This window comes from Rhineura floridana, chromosome 1 (assembly GCF_030035675.1).
Source record: "Rhineura floridana isolate rRhiFlo1 chromosome 1, rRhiFlo1.hap2, whole genome shotgun sequence".
In the NCBI taxonomy this organism is placed as follows: domain Eukaryota; kingdom Metazoa; phylum Chordata; class Lepidosauria; order Squamata; family Rhineuridae; genus Rhineura; species Rhineura floridana.
In genome coordinates, this window is record NC_084480.1 from 140,903,018 (window position 1) to 140,918,749 (window position 15,732).

The following is a 15,732-nucleotide window of genomic DNA, read 5'->3' on the forward strand; positions in this document are numbered from 1 at the left end:
AAAAAGGGTGTTAGGCCCTCATTTTCACCACAGACTGAAAAGAGAAGCACCAAGGTGCTAGATCTCATACACAGTGACCTCTGTGGACCATTTAATGTACCCTCACTTGGGCAGAATAGATATGTTCTAATTTTTGTGGATGATTTTTCAAGGTACTGTGTGACTTACTTATTGAAGGACAAGAGTCAAACGCATGAGATGCTGAAGAAATACATCTCCATGGTGAGCACAAAGTTTGAAAGGAAGCCGAAAGCTCTACAAAGTGACAATGGTAGTGAGTTTATATCACACCAAACACAAAGTTTCCTGGAGGAATAAGGCATTTTGCACAGGAGGACTGTCAGTCATACTCCACAGCAGAATGGGATTTCTGAGAGGAGACTTAGATCTCTTCTGAAAATGACAAAATGCATGCTTGCTGATGCTGATCTACCCAAAAGGCTGTGGGGTGACGCGATCGTGGCTGCAACTTATATCTAGAACAGATTGCCAACCAATTTGGCCCCATTCCAATTGTGGCATGGCAGGATTCCAAACCTGGCACATATCAGAGTGTTTGGAAGCATTGCTTTTGCCTACATAGCAAAACAAAAGAGGGAGAAGCTAGATGCTAGAACAGAACAGACTATTTTGATAGGATATGCTCCTGGTAGCAAAGGCTACAGAGTTATGAACCTAAAGACAGGTGAAGTCAGCACAAGACACGTCTACTTCGATGAACGAAGCAGAGCTGACAAAAGAGGGACTGTGCTAGATTTCTCAGAAGAGCAAGGACACCACGTCCAATCTCTTATAGATATGCCAGTACCCACATATGAAATACCAGTGACATCACAGATATCTGCACAACTTGACCCAAGCCTTGAACAAGAGGAAGAGGCAGAGATTGCAGAAAGTGATGATGAGGCTGAGAGAGGTACAGATGCAGATGAGAATGATGAGATGACTGGACGGGAAGATGCTGCAGAGCCAGACCAGATCCCAGAACAAGCTCCCAGATCCTCATCGCAAACCAACAAAGGTGTACCACCTCTATGCCTGTCCTACCTTGCAAGGTCGGCGCTACCCAGAGAATCATAGACTTGGGAGGAGATCAAGCAGATGCCAGCATCCGAGGCCGCTCAGTGGAGAAAAGCCACTCAGGAGGAGATGGATGCACTGCACAAGAATCCTTTATCCATTATCCTCCATTCTTTATCCTTTATGCTCCATCCATTATCATTTATCCTCCATCCTCCATCCTTTATCCTCCATCCTCCATCCTCTATCCTCCATCCTTTAGCCTCCATCCTCCATCCTTTAAACTCTATCCTTTATCCTCTATCCTCCATCCTCTATCCTCCATCCTTTATTCTCCATCATCCATCCTTTATCCTTTATCCTCCATCCTTTATCCTCCATTCCCTATCCTCCATCCTTTATCCTTTATCCCGCATCCTTCATCCTTTATCCTCCATTATCAATCTTCCATCCTCCATCCTTTATCTTCCATTCTCTGTCCTCCATCCTCCATCGTTTATCCTTTAACCTCCATCGTTTATCCTTTATCCTCCATCCTTTATCCTCCATCTTCCATCCTCTATCCTTTATCCGCCATCCTCCATCCTCCACCCTTTATCCTCCATCCTTTATCCTTTATCCTCCATCCTCTATCCTTTATCCGCCATCCTATATCCTCCATCCCCCATCATTTATGCTCCATCCTCTATCCTTTATTCTTCATCCTATATCCTCCATCCTCTATCGTTTATCTTCCATCCTTTATCCTTTATCCTTTAAACTCCATCCTCTACCCTTTATCTTCCATCCTTTATCCTTTATCCTCCAACTTTTAGACTCCAACCTTTATCCTTTATCTTCAAACCTTTATCCTCCATCCTCCATCCTTTATCCTTTAACCTCCATCCTTTATCCTCCATCCTCTATCCTTTATCCTCCATCCTTTAACCTCCATCCTCCATCCTTTATCCTCCATGCTCTATCCTTTATCCTTTATCCTCCATCCTTTATCCTCCAGTCTTTATTTTCCATCCTTTATCATCGATCCTCCATCCTTTATCCTCCATCCATCCTTTATCCTTTAACCTCCATCCTTTATCCTCCGTCCTCTATCCTTTATCCTCCATCCTTTAACCTCCATCCTCTATCCTTTATCCTCCATCCTTTATCCTCCATGCTCTATCCTTTATCCTTTATCCTCCATTCTTTATCCTCCAACATATATCCTCCATCCTTTATCTTCCATTCTTATCCTTTGTCCTCCATCCTCCATCCTTTATCTTCCATCCTTTATCCTTTATCCTCCATCCTCCATCCCTTATCCTTTATTCTCCATCCTTTATGCTCCATCCTCTATCCTTTATTGTTCGTCCTTTGTCCTCCACCCTTTATCCTTTACCCTCCATCCTTTATCCTCCATCCTCTTTCCTCCATCCTTCATCCTCCAATTTTTATTTTCCATCCTTTATCCTCCATCCTTTATCCTCCATTTTATCCTCCATCTTCCATCCTTTATGCGCCATCCTTTATACTTTATCTTCCATCCTTTATCCTCTCCATCCTTCATCCTCCATCCTTCATCCTCCATCCTTTATCCATCCTTTATCCTCCATCTATCCTTTATCCTTTATTCTCTACCCTTTATACTCCATCCTATATCTTCCATCCTCCATCCTTAATCTCCATCCTCTATCCTTTATTGTTCATCCTATATCATTTATCCTCCATCGTTTATCCTTTATCCTTTACCCTCCATCCTTTATCCTCCATCCTCTTTCCTCCATCCTTCATCCTCCAATCTTTATTTTCCATCCTTTATCTTCTATCCTCCATCCTTTATCCTTTAACCTCCATCCTTTATCCTCCATCCTCCATCCTTTATGTGCCATCCTTTATACTTTATCTTCCATCCTTTATCCTTTATCCTCTCCATCCTTCATCCTCCATCCTTTATCCTCCATCCTTTATCCATCCTTTATCCTCCATACTCTATCCTTTATCCTCAATCCTTCATCCTTTATCCTCCATCCTATATCCTTTATCTTCCATCCTCCATCCTTTATGCTCCATCCTCTATCGTTTATTGTTCATCCTATATCCTCCATCCTCCATCCTTTCTCCTCAATCTCTTATCCTCCATCCTATATCCTTTATCCTCCATCCTATATCCTTTATCATCCATCCTTTATCTTATCCTTTATCCTCCATCCTCCATCCTTTCTCCTCCATCCTCCATCCTCCAACCTCCATCCTCCATCCTCCATCCTTTATCCTCCATCATCCTTTATCCTCCATCATCCTTTATCCTCCATCCTTTATCCACTATCCTCCATCCTTTATCCTCCATCCTCCATCCTTTAAACTCCATCCTTTATCTTCCATCATCCTTTATCCTGCATCCTTTATCCTCGATCCTTTATCCACCATCCTTTATCCTCCATCCTTTATCCTCCATCGTTTATCCTCCATCCTTCATCCTTTATCCTCCATCCTGTATCCTCCATCCTCCATCCTTTATCCTCCATTCTCTATTCTTTATCCTCTGTCCTTTATCCTCCATCCTTTATTCTTTATTCTTTAACCTCCACCCTCCATCCTTTATCCTCTATCCTTTGTCATCCATCCACCATCATTTATCATTTATCCTCCATCCTTCATCTTCCATCCTTTATCCTCAATCCTTTATCCTTTATCCTTCATCCTCTATTCTCCCATCAAATGATGCCTGAGATCCGAAAGGGCAGAAAAAGTGGGCGGAACCTGTCTCCCTGCTCTAGATTCTGAACAATCTGCAGAAACCTGAGTGAAGCTCAGGAGAGAGAAAAAAGGCAAAAACTGTGACGAGCGGGTCAGGATTTTTTCAAAAAAATGAAAAGTGTCCAATGTGTCTCAAACTTGTGTCAAATGATGCCCGAGATCCGAAAGGGTAGAAAGACTGTGTGGAACCTGTCTCCCTGCTCTAGATTCTGAACAGTCTGCAGAAACCTGAGTGCAGCTCAGGAGACAGAGAAAAGGCAAAAACTAAAAGTGTCCAAAGTGTCTCAAACTTGTGTCAAATGATGCCCCAGATCCGAAAGGGTAGAAAAAGTATGCGGAACCTGTCTCCCTGCTCTAGATTCTGAACAATCTGCAGAAACATGAGTGCAGCTCAGGAGAGAAAAAGAAGGCAAAAACTGTGACCTGCGGGTCAGGATTTTTTCAAAAAAATGAAAACTGTCCAAAGTGTCTGAAACTCTCGTCAAATGATGCCTGAGATCCGAAAGGGCAGAAAAAGTGTGCGGAACCTGTCTCCCTGCTCTTGATTCTGAACAATCTGCAGAAACCTGAGTGCAGCTCAGGAGAGAAAAAGAAGGCAAAAACTGTGACCCAGGTCAGGATTTTTTCAAAAAAATGAAAAGTGTCCAAAGTGTCTCAAACTCGCGTCAAATGATGCCGGAGATCCGAAAGGGCAGAGAAAGTGTGTGGAACCTGTCTCCCTACTCTAGATTCTGAACAATCTGCAGAAACTTGAGTGCAGCTCAGGAGAGAAAAAGAAGGCAAAAACTGTGACCACGGGTCAGGATTTTTTCAAAAAGATGAAAAGTGTCCAAAGTGTCTCAAACTCGCGTCAAATAATGCCCGAGATCCAAAAGGGCAGAAAAAGTGTGCGGAACCTGTCTCCCTGCTCTAGATTCTGAAAAATCTGCAGAAACATGAGTGCAGCTCAGGAGAGAAAAAAAAGGCAAAAACTGTGTCCCGCGGCGGGTCAGGATTTTTTCAAAAAAATGAAAAGTGTCCAAAGTGTCTCAAACTTGCGTCAAATGATGCCCGAGATCCGAAAGGGAAGAAAAAGTATGCAGAACCTGTCTCCTTGCTCTAGATTCTGAACAATCTGCAGAAACCTGAGAGCAGCTCAGGAGAGAAAAAGAAGCCAAAAACTGTGACCCGGGTCAGGATTTTTTCAAAAAAATGAAAAGTGTCCAAAGTGTCTCAAACTTGCGTCAAATGATGTCCGAGATCCGAAAGGGAAGTAAATTGTGCGGAACCTGTCTCCCTGCTCTAGATTCCGAACAATCTTCAGAAACCTGAGTGCAGCTCAGGAGAGAAAAAGAATGCAAAAATGGTCAGGATTTTTTCCAAAAAATGAAAAGTGTCCAAAGTGTCTCAAACTCGTATCAAATGATGCCCGAGATCCGAAAGGGCAGAAAAAGTGTGCGGAACCAGTCTCCCTGCTCTAGATTCCGAACAATCTGCAGAAACCTGAGTGCAGCTCAGGAGAGAAAAAGGTCAGGATTTTTTCAAAAAAAGGAAAAGTGTCTCAAACTCTCGTCAAATGATGCCCGAGATCTGAAAGGGCAGAAAAAGTGGGCGGAACCTGTCTCCCTGCTCTAGATTCTGAACAATCTGCAGAAACCTGAGTGCAGCTCAAGAGAGAGAAAAAAGGCAAAAACTGTGACCCGGGGTCAGGATTTTTTCAAAAAAATGAAAAGTGTCTCAAACTCTCGTCAAATGATGCCCGAGATCTGAAAGGGCAGAAAAAGTGGGCGGAACCTGTCTCCCTGCTCTTGATTCTGAACAATCTGCAGAAACCTGAGTGCAGCTCAGGAGAGTGAAAAAAGGCAAAAACTTTGACCACGGGTCAGGATTTTTTCAAAAAAATGAAAAGTGTCCAAAGTGTCTCAAACTCGTCAGATGATGCTTGAGATCCGAAAGGGCAGAAAAAGTGTGCGGAACCTGTCTCCTTGCTCTAGATTCTGAACAATCTGCAGAAACCTGAGTGCAGCTCAGGAGAGAAAAAAAGGCAAAGAAGAGCAGAAAATGTGACCCACGGGGTCAGGATTTTTTCAAAAAAATAAACAGTGTTCAAAGTGTCTCAAACTCCCGTCAAATGATGCCCGAGATCCGAAAAGGCAGAAAAAGTGTGCAGAACCTGTCTCCCTGCTCTAGATTCCGAACAATCTGCAGAAACCTGAGTGCAGCTCAGGAGAGAGAAAAAGGCAAAGAAGGGCAGAAAATGTGACCCGCGAAGAAATAAAAAGTGTTCAAAGTGTCTCAAACTCCTGTCAAATGATGCCCAAGATCCGAAAGGGCAGAAAAAATGGGTGGAACCTGTCTCCCTGCTCTAGATTCCGAACAATCTGCAGAAATCTGAGAGCAGCTCAGGAGAGAAAAAAAAGGCAAAAAATGGCAGAAAATGTGACCCCGCGGGTCAGGATTTTTTCAAAAAAATGAAAAGTGTTCAAAGTGACTCAAACACCCCTAAAATGATGTGCAGGATCCGGAATGGCAGAAAAAGTAGAACCTGTCTCCCAGCTCTAGATTCTGAACAATCTGGACAAACCTGGGTGCAGCTCAGCAGACAAAAAAAGGAAAAAAACGTGATCCGTGGGTGAGGATTGTCAAAAAATATGAAAAGTGTCCAACATGTCTCAAGCTCCCCTAAAATGATGTGCAGGATCCAAAAGGGCAGAAAAAGTGGGAGGAACCTGTCTCCCTGCTCTAGATTCTGAACAATCTGGAGAAACCTGAGTGCAGCTCAGGAGACAAAAAAAGTCAAAACAAATATGACCCATCGGGTCAGGAGTGCCAAAAAATATGAAAAGTGTTCAAAGTGTCTCAAACTCCCCATAAATGATCCGCAGGATCCAAAATGGCTGAAAATTTGGGCGGAACCTGTCTCCCTGCTCTAGATTCTGAAAAATCTTGACAATCCTGAGTTCACCTGCAGAGTCCAAAAAAAGTCAAGAAATGTGACGCGGGTCAGTAGTAAAAAATGTGAAATGTTTTAAAAGTGCCCCAAACTTTCCTAAAATGCTGCTCAGGATCCAATTTGGCAGGAAAAGTGGAGAAACCTGTTTCCAAGCCCTAGATTCTGAAAAAGGTTGACGATCCTGAGTGCACCTGCACAGTCCAAAAAAAGTCAAAAAATGTGACGCGATTCGGGAGTAAAAAATGTGAGAAATTATAAAAGTGCCCCAAACTGTCCTAAAATGCTTCTCAGGATCCAATTTGGCAGGAAAAGTGGGAGAAGCCTGTCTCCAAGCCCTAGATTCTGAAAAATCTTGACAATCCTGAGTGCAGCCGCAGAGTCCGAAAAATGTCAAAAAATGTGACCCACAGGTCAGGAGTCAAAAATATGAAAAAAATTTAAAGTGCCCCATACTGTCCTAAAATGCTGCTCAGGATCCGATTTGACAGGAAAGGTGGGAGAAACCTGTCTGCAAGCCCTAGATTCTGAAAAATCTTGACAATCCTGAGTGGAGCCACAGAGTACAAAAAAGTCAAAAAAGGTGATGCGCGGGTCAGGAGTCAAAACTGTGAAAAAATTTTAAAATGCCCAAAATTGGGTCAGGAGTCAAAAATGTGAAAAATTTTAAAAGTGCCCAAACTGTCCTAAAATGCTGCTCAGGATTGGATTTGGCAGGAAAAGTGGGAGAAACCTGTCTCCAAGCCCTACATTCTGAAAAATCTTGACAATCTTGAGTGCAGCCGCAAAGTCTAAAAAATGTCAAAAAATGTTACCTGAGGGTCAGGAATAAAAAATGTGAAATTTTTTAAAAGTGCCCCAAACTGTCCTAAAGTGCTGCTCAGAATCAGATTTGGTAGAAAAAGTGGAAGAAACGTGTCTCCAAGCCCTAGATTCTGAAAAATCTTGACAATCCTGAGTGCAGCTTCAAAATCTGAAAAACGTCAAAATATGTGACCCGTGGGTCAGTAGTCAAAAACGTGAAAAAATTTTTGTCTCTTGAGCTGTGCTCAGATTTGTCCAGATTGTTCACAATCTAGAGCTGGGAGACAGGTTCCTCACATTTTTTCAGCCATTTTCGATCCTGCTCATCTTTTTAGGGGAGTTTGAGACACTTCGAACACTTTTCATATTTTTTGGCACTCCTGATGCGTGCATCACGTTTTTTGCCTTTTTTTGTCTCCTGAGCTACACTCAGGTTTGTCCAGATTGTTCAGAATCTAGAGCTGGGAGACAGGTTCCTCCCACTTTTTCTGCCCTTTTGGATCCTGCACATCATTTTAGGGGAGTTTGAGACACTTTGAACACTTTTCATATTTTTTGGCACTCCTGACCCGCTGGGTCATGTTTTATTTTACTTTTTTTGTCTCCTGAGCTGCACTCAGGTTTCTCCAGATTGTTCAGAATCTAGAGGTGGGAGACGGGTTCCTCCCACTTTTTCTGCCATTTTGGATCCTGCGCATCATTTTATGGGAGTTTGAGTCACTTTGAACACTTTTCATATTTTTTGACACTCCTGACCCGCTGGGTCATGTTTTTTGCCTATTTTGGTCTCCTGAGCTGCACTCAGGTTTGTCCAGATTGTTCAGAATCTAGAGCTGGGAGACAGGTTTCTTCCACTTTTCCTGCCAAATCGGATCCTGAGCAGCATTTTAGGGCAGTTTGAGGCACTTTTAAAATTTTTCACATTTTTGACTCCTGACCCACGGGTCACATTTTTTGATGTTTTTTGGACTTTGCGGCTGCACTCGGGATTGTCAAGATTTTTCAGAATCTAGGGCTTGGAGATAGGTTTCTTCCACTTTTCCTGCCAAATCGGATCCTGAGCAGCATTTTAGGACAATTTGGGGCACAAACGCTGTGGGATTTACTTCCAAGTAGACCTTTCCCCTCCTTTCTTTCCTTTGAGCTCTCTGGGAGCACACAGAAGCTCTGCTCCACTTCTCTGGGAGTCAGCCCCGCTGAACAAACATGTTCCATGTTCTAGCCCTCCAGTGGATGTTTCCTCAATAGGAGCTAAGCTAATGTTTGGAGGTCTGTCTTGACTGTTTGGAATGAGGTAGTCTCTCCAAGGCAGAGCTTCGAAGATTGCTTTTAAAAAGTAATAAATTACAGTTACAGTTACATGGCCCCCAAAAAGTAGTAATTACCGTTACAATTACAATTGCTCTGAAAGTAACTGATTACTTTACTTTTACTCAAAAGTAATTGCTACAATTACATTTTAGTTACTTTAAAAAAAAGTCTACATGGTGCTGGCCTTGGCTGCTGCACATATAAGTAGCCTAAAACATTAAAAATAAGCACACACACACAGAGGGTAGTAGAATATTTTTTTTATCCATAAGTTTAACAGAATAGCATAACAAAATCTCACATCCCTTCACCCCACCCCCAGCAATGATGATATCCCAACACACACATTTTTTGTATATTTATATTACCTCCAGCTGTTTTCTCCTTATATGCCTGTCGATTTTTAAACAACTGTTTTCTCCACGCCGTCTTGCTCTCCACCTCCTCCCTCGTCGCCTCCTAAGCACCCTTAGAGCATGAAGGAAGAACAACGTTGCACAGAAGCCCAATTTGAAGCACATGATTTTTATCCACAAATCAGAGGAGCAGAAGACTTCCCCTGCTCTCCCCCAAGTAATGCACAAAAGTAATGCTGGAAACATTACAATTACTCCTCAAAAGTAATGAAGTTACTACTCGTTCTATTACTAGCAAAATGTAATGAAGTTACCCACTCGTTACTCAAAACAGTAATAAATTACAAGTAATTCGTTACTTGTAACTAGTTACTTCCAAGCTCTGCTCCAAGGTGATATTCCCCACTCCCTCCTCCTAGCTAGAGGAAGGGGCTGAGGTAAGAGACCCCTATGTAAAGGAACCAATTAAGCAGTTTTAATTAAAACAGAGACATGACAGATGCTGAGAGTGAGAGAGGTGTGAATGGAAGGCCTGGTGTCGGCACCCAGCACAGTGGAGCAAATGCCTGGGAGTGAGGATCCCCAGGAGGAGGTGCGGTCAGGATAGTGGGGTGGCACAACAGCATTGCTGCTCACCTGGATGGGGCAGGGTGGGGAGGTCAGGGCTGCACAGGTGCCCTGGCAAGAGTGCTGGATTGGTTCCATTGGTGCGCCTATGCAGCCCTGTCCCTTGCTGCCACCCTGCCCCAGTCCTGCACCATCTAGGAAAGCAGCAGTGATGCTGCTGTTGGGAGAGTGCCCCTCCATCCCCACCACCACCACGCCAACAGCTTCTGTAAGGACTCACTGCTGCCAGCCTCCTTTCAAAAATAAACTTTTTTTTTACAACTTGGTGATCCAAGCCACCATCTTTATTCCTCCAACATGCCCGTAGGCCCTGACCAGAGCTTGGAAGATTACTTTTAAAAAGTAATAAATTACAGTTACAATTACATGGCCCCCAAAAGTAGTAATTACCATTACAATTACCATTACAATTGCAATTGCTCGGAAAGTAATCACTACAATTACATTTTAGTTACTCTTTTTTAAAATGCCTACAAGGTGCTGGCCTTGGCTGTTGCACATCTAAGTAGCCTAAAACAACATTAAAAATAAACAAACACATACAGAAGTAGTAGAATAATTATTTTTATTCATAAGCTAGCAATGGTGGTCTCTCCACTGGTAAGGGTGGTGGGGAGGGAGGCTGAGGCCACTACTCAGATCTTTGCACATCAAACCAAGTGCAACCCCCCCCCACTCAGCCAGCCAGCATAATCTCTCTCACTTAACCACCTCCAGGACCCTGCCCTGCCACCAACTAAGGGACACTCACTCAAGCAAACATTTTCCCCTGAGATGCAAAAAAGTTAAAATACTGCAAATGCAGCACAGTAGCCAGAGAGGGTGGTGGAGGCCACTTTGTGTGCCAAATGCAAACACAGTATTCACACACACACACACACACACACACACACACGTTGTCATCTTTCACCTCCTCCACAGTTCTTTATCTCCATTCTGCTGCTGCCTCCTTCTCCTTTATCCATGTCCTTGACCTCTGGTTCCTTTTCCCCTCCACTCCATTCTTCACCATCACAATTTGTTTTTTTAAATAATTGTTTTCTCTACTCCACCCCGTCTCACTCTCTACCTCCTCCCTCGTTGCCTCCTACCCACCCACAGGGCATGAGGGAACAGTGATGCTGCACAGAAGCCCAGTTTGAGGCACATGATTTTCATCCACAAATCAGAGGAGCAGAAGACTTCCCCAATCCCCCCCCCAGTAATGCCCAAACGTAATGCTGGAAACATTACAATGATCCCACAAAAGTAATAAAATTACTCCTAGTTCAATCAAAATTACAATCAAACTGTAAAGGAATTACCCACTCGTTCCTCAAAAAAGTAATGAACTACAAGTAATTTGTTACTTGTAACGAATTACTTCCAAGTTCTAGCCTTGACATAGGACCCAGAGGCATTGTGGGGTAATTAAGATGGTCAGTGCAGTCACCTTGCCCGGCACTGCTCTTCAGAGTGCTGGTCTGGTCTGTATGCTGCCCCTTGTCCCTCCTGCTGCCCATTGCAACCTCACTACCTGCCCCACTGCCCTTTGGTCAGCTTGTGGGGATGGGGGCATCAGGCCGGTGCCTTGTTCTGGACCTTCCCAAACCTGGTGCCTGTCCTGGAAGCATCTTGAGTTGCAGGATGCCTGTCTCTGGGGATCTGATGTAGAGTAGTGGATCTGCTGCTTGACAGGAGGGTGAACATTGCTTGCTTCCACTTATTGGCAAAGGGTTCTGACTCAGTGGTAGATTATCCCCAGCAGATTCAGCTGGCATCTCCAGGTAGGGCCGGGACAGACTCCTGGTTGAAGCCCTGGAGAACCATTGCTAATCCATGTACATAATACTGAGCTATATGGACCAGTGGTCTAGCTTGGTATAACTGGCAGTTTCCTATGTTCCTATACTCTGCTTGTATATTTGTAAAAAAAGCAAATATTACAAAAATGAACAAAGAAGCACTGTAAGCCTCCAGTGTTCTTTCCTCTAAAAGAAATCAAAATGTGTGTAGCGTAATCCCTGGAAACTTTGATTGCTCAGAGAAACAGGGAACGCATAACTGTTTGTGCTTTGGCTTTATTTTAGCTGTGGGGGAAGGTTAAGAGGCCAAATGCTTCCTGAAAGATGTGGGTTTTAAAGTGGGGAATTTGGTACCAGATCGACGTTAAGGGAGGGCATTCCAGGCATAAGGAATAGCAAAAGGAGAACATGCAGAGTATTTTAAGACAGCAGGAGACCTCAGACACTTCCATGATAGAGGTGGGAGTATGAAGGTCATAGGCAAGGGGATATCAAAACAAGAGAGTTGAAAGATAAAGGAGAGAAAATCATCATCATCATCATCATCAATTATATAGCATCCAGAGCATTCAAAGTACTTCTCAAAATCTCAGTAACTGTTACTGCAACCCTATAAAGTAGGCCAAGTTTTATTATCCCTGAAACAGCACATATTTTCATTTTGAACCTAAATACTATGTAGTGGAAATATGCTGTACTGAAATCCATTGGGACTGACTTCCAAATTACCTTTTAAGAATCAGGGAAGAAGTGCTATTGTGATGATGGGGATACATTATTTTTCATTCAAAAACTATGTATTATTATTGTTTACATTGAGATGCTGGTTGGTGCATGACCACCAGGTAGGGCATATAAGGTACCCTGTGTGATTACAAGGATTAGTTGCATGAGTGCATTAGAATACTGATCTTATGAACCACTATATTTTAAAACCTGTTGGACTTTTAAAATCGGTACTGTGAACATCCAGTTTAGTCAAACTTTATATTTTTCCCTGCACATCACATCACGCAACAATAGACTAAAAACCTCAAACCTAAATTCTATTGCCAGCAAATCCAATGCCATGTTTACTTGGAAACAGGTCCTGAAGAATTCAGTGGGACTTATTTCCAAGTAAATATGCCTATGACTATTATACCATTAGTTCTACATTGGTATGAAAAGTGACATACAACATAAGAAGATACTGATCTACAATCTTTTAGCGTACTCTGCTGTCTATTGTCAAGAGTGCTACACATTTCCTTTACTTTCCCTGTGTAGGATTTTATCATGAAATGCTCATTTGAAGAAATTTCAAGAAAATAGGTTTGAGGACATGATGATGAATGTTCTAGTGGAGCGGCTTTCAAACTGTGCCCCAGGGAATCTTGGGCTCCTTGGAAGCTTATCAGGCTCAGTGTGAAGACCAGTAATGGCAGCTGGGCTTATCACAGAGACGGCTTGCATAAGAACATAAGAAGAGCCTGCTGGATCAGGCCAATGACCCATCTAGTCCAGCATCCTGTTCTCACAGTAGCCAAGCAGTTGCCCATGGGAAACCTGCAAGCAGGGTCTGAGCACAAGAGCACTCTCCCCTCCTGCGGTTTCCAGCACCTGGTATTTGGAAGCGTACTGCCTCAGCATAGGGAGGCAGGGCATGGCCATCGTGGCTAGTAGGCTTTTCCTCCATCAGTTTGTCTAGTCCCCTTTCAAAGCTGGTCAAGTTGGTGGCCAATACGGCAAATTCCATAGTTTAACTATGTGCTGTGTGAAGAAATACTTTATTTTGTCTGTCCTGAATCTTCCAACATTCAGTTCTAGTGTTATGAGAGAGGGAGAAAAACTTTTCTGTATCCACTTTCTCCATGCAGTGCATATTTTTTTATGCACTTCTGTCATGACATCTCGCCTTTTCTCTAAACTAACCCCCCCCCCCGATGCTTCAACCTTTCCTCATAGGGAAGTTGTTTCAGTCCCTTGATCATTCTGGTTGCCCTTTTTTCTGAAATTTTTCCAACTCTACAGTATCCTTTTTGAGGAGAGGTGGCCAGAACTGGACATAGTATTCCAAATGCAGCCGCACCATAGATTTTTATGATGGCATTATGATATCAGCAGTTTTCTTTTCAATACCTTTCCTAAGATGCAGATGCTGTTCTACTGAGCTGTGCAGGGGAGCCATTTCAGGTTTTGGTAGAGAAGGCAAAGAGATTTCACTGCGGTATCAGAAGCAAGGTTCAAAGGCCTACTGTTATATGCATTTAAGATTAAACTACAAAAAGTAGATTATTGCAAGAGCATTTGTTGCTGTCACTTTATACACTTCATAATAAAAACAATCTCAAGTGGTTTCACAAAAAATGAGGTTGATGTGGCCCTCAGTGGGACTAACCCATTTTAATTAAGGTAGAACTTTGGTTTCTACTTTTGCTAACAAAAAAAAAAAGGAAAAAGGAAAAATATATTCAAGTAGAATGAGTTGGAAATACAGCACCATATAGCTACATAAGAAGAGCCCTGCTGGATCAGGCCAATGGCCCATATAGTTCAGCATCCTATTCTCACATGCATATGGGAAAGCCCAAAAGCTCTTACTTTAAGGCTACAATCCTATGTGCACTTATATGCATTGATAGATTTCTTCCACAATGGATGTATTTCTTCTAACTGGTGCTCTCTGGATGAACTCCTTCACTATAACGTTAAACTCCTATTTACGTCCACTTAGAAAAGCTATGTGACTGAGATGACTCGCCCCATGCTTGAGCACAGAAAGGTCTTCATTTTATGGGAAGGGAAGAAAATGACCTTCCAGATAAATGCAGGAGAAAACAGATCTAAGGCCTATTTTTAGGCAGCCCTATCCATTCCAGTAATAGTTGCTGCAGATGTTTTTCTTTCTCCCCCACTCAGGATAAAACTAGAAGTTTGTCTCATACACAGCAGGCAGCTTGTTTTTCCTGAAATCATTACAGGCATGGAAGAGCCTGACTCTTTCTTGGAACCCACTGTGATCAGAATGGAGACTGGCTCCCTGTGTGGCCAAAGCTTCTATATCAACTGATCGCTAGATTTGACCTTTGATACACCCGGAGGGGTATGTTGTATTGGGGACAGGGTGGGTGCTAGGCATGACTAGGCCTTTGGGCACCAGCCTGCCCTGGGCCCATGGCGGTGGCGCCCACCCATATGCCCTGTCTACTTCTCCCATTGCCCCTGTAAATGCTGTGTGCGCAGCATGCACATGCCTATGCACGTGCATGCCTATGCATGCACATGCGTGCCATCAACCAAGATGGCAGCAGGGGTGTCAGCCCCTTAGGGAAGCTTCTGCCGCCACCTTGGTTGATGGCAGTTATGCTCATGCACAGCATTCACAGCAGCAGGAGAGGCAGGTGGGGGGTGCATGCGGGCTTATTGAAGCCCGCGCGGTCTGTATTGGGGGGGGTGCCTGGGAGCTCCCTCTCTGCAATCTGCTGCAGGGTCAGGAGCTAACGATGCCATGGATCATGGAACAGGAGCGCTACCGTCCCACCCTAAGGAGGGCCCTTCAGGGGCCCCTCTGAGACGCAGGGGCCCTCACCAGGGCCCAACCTGGCCACTCTGGCACTGGCCCTGGTTGGGGATTTTTGACTGGGAATCCAAACCAGCCTCAGCACCACATTGGAACTGAAATGTTAATAGTGGACTACATTGCAGGGCTGTTGCAAACTACTCTCTCTCTCAGCAGTTTCCAAGCTGCAGTAAGAAATATAATAACAATGGACTACATTGCAGGGTTGTATGGTGTTGTCTCAGTGTAGCTCCCAATCTGCAATGGGAGAGATAACGACACTTCCCAGCCTGAAACAGGGATGTAACACTAGGGAGGTACACTGAAGCACTGTTGTATACCAATCTTCAACCCCATCCTGACCCCCAACCTGCAACATTCAGAGTGAATTACACAGCATAAGCTATCGTAAAGCCACTCCCTACCACAGGTCCTCCAACCAGCAACACAAGAATAACTTGTTTTGGAATATTTGCATTGTTGTTATGTGCCTTCAAGTCGACCACGACTTATGGCAACCTCATGAATCAGCGACCTCCAAGAGCATCTGTCATAAACCACACTGCTCAGATTTTGTAAGTTCAGGTCTGTGGCTTCCTTTATGGAATCAATCCATCTCTTATT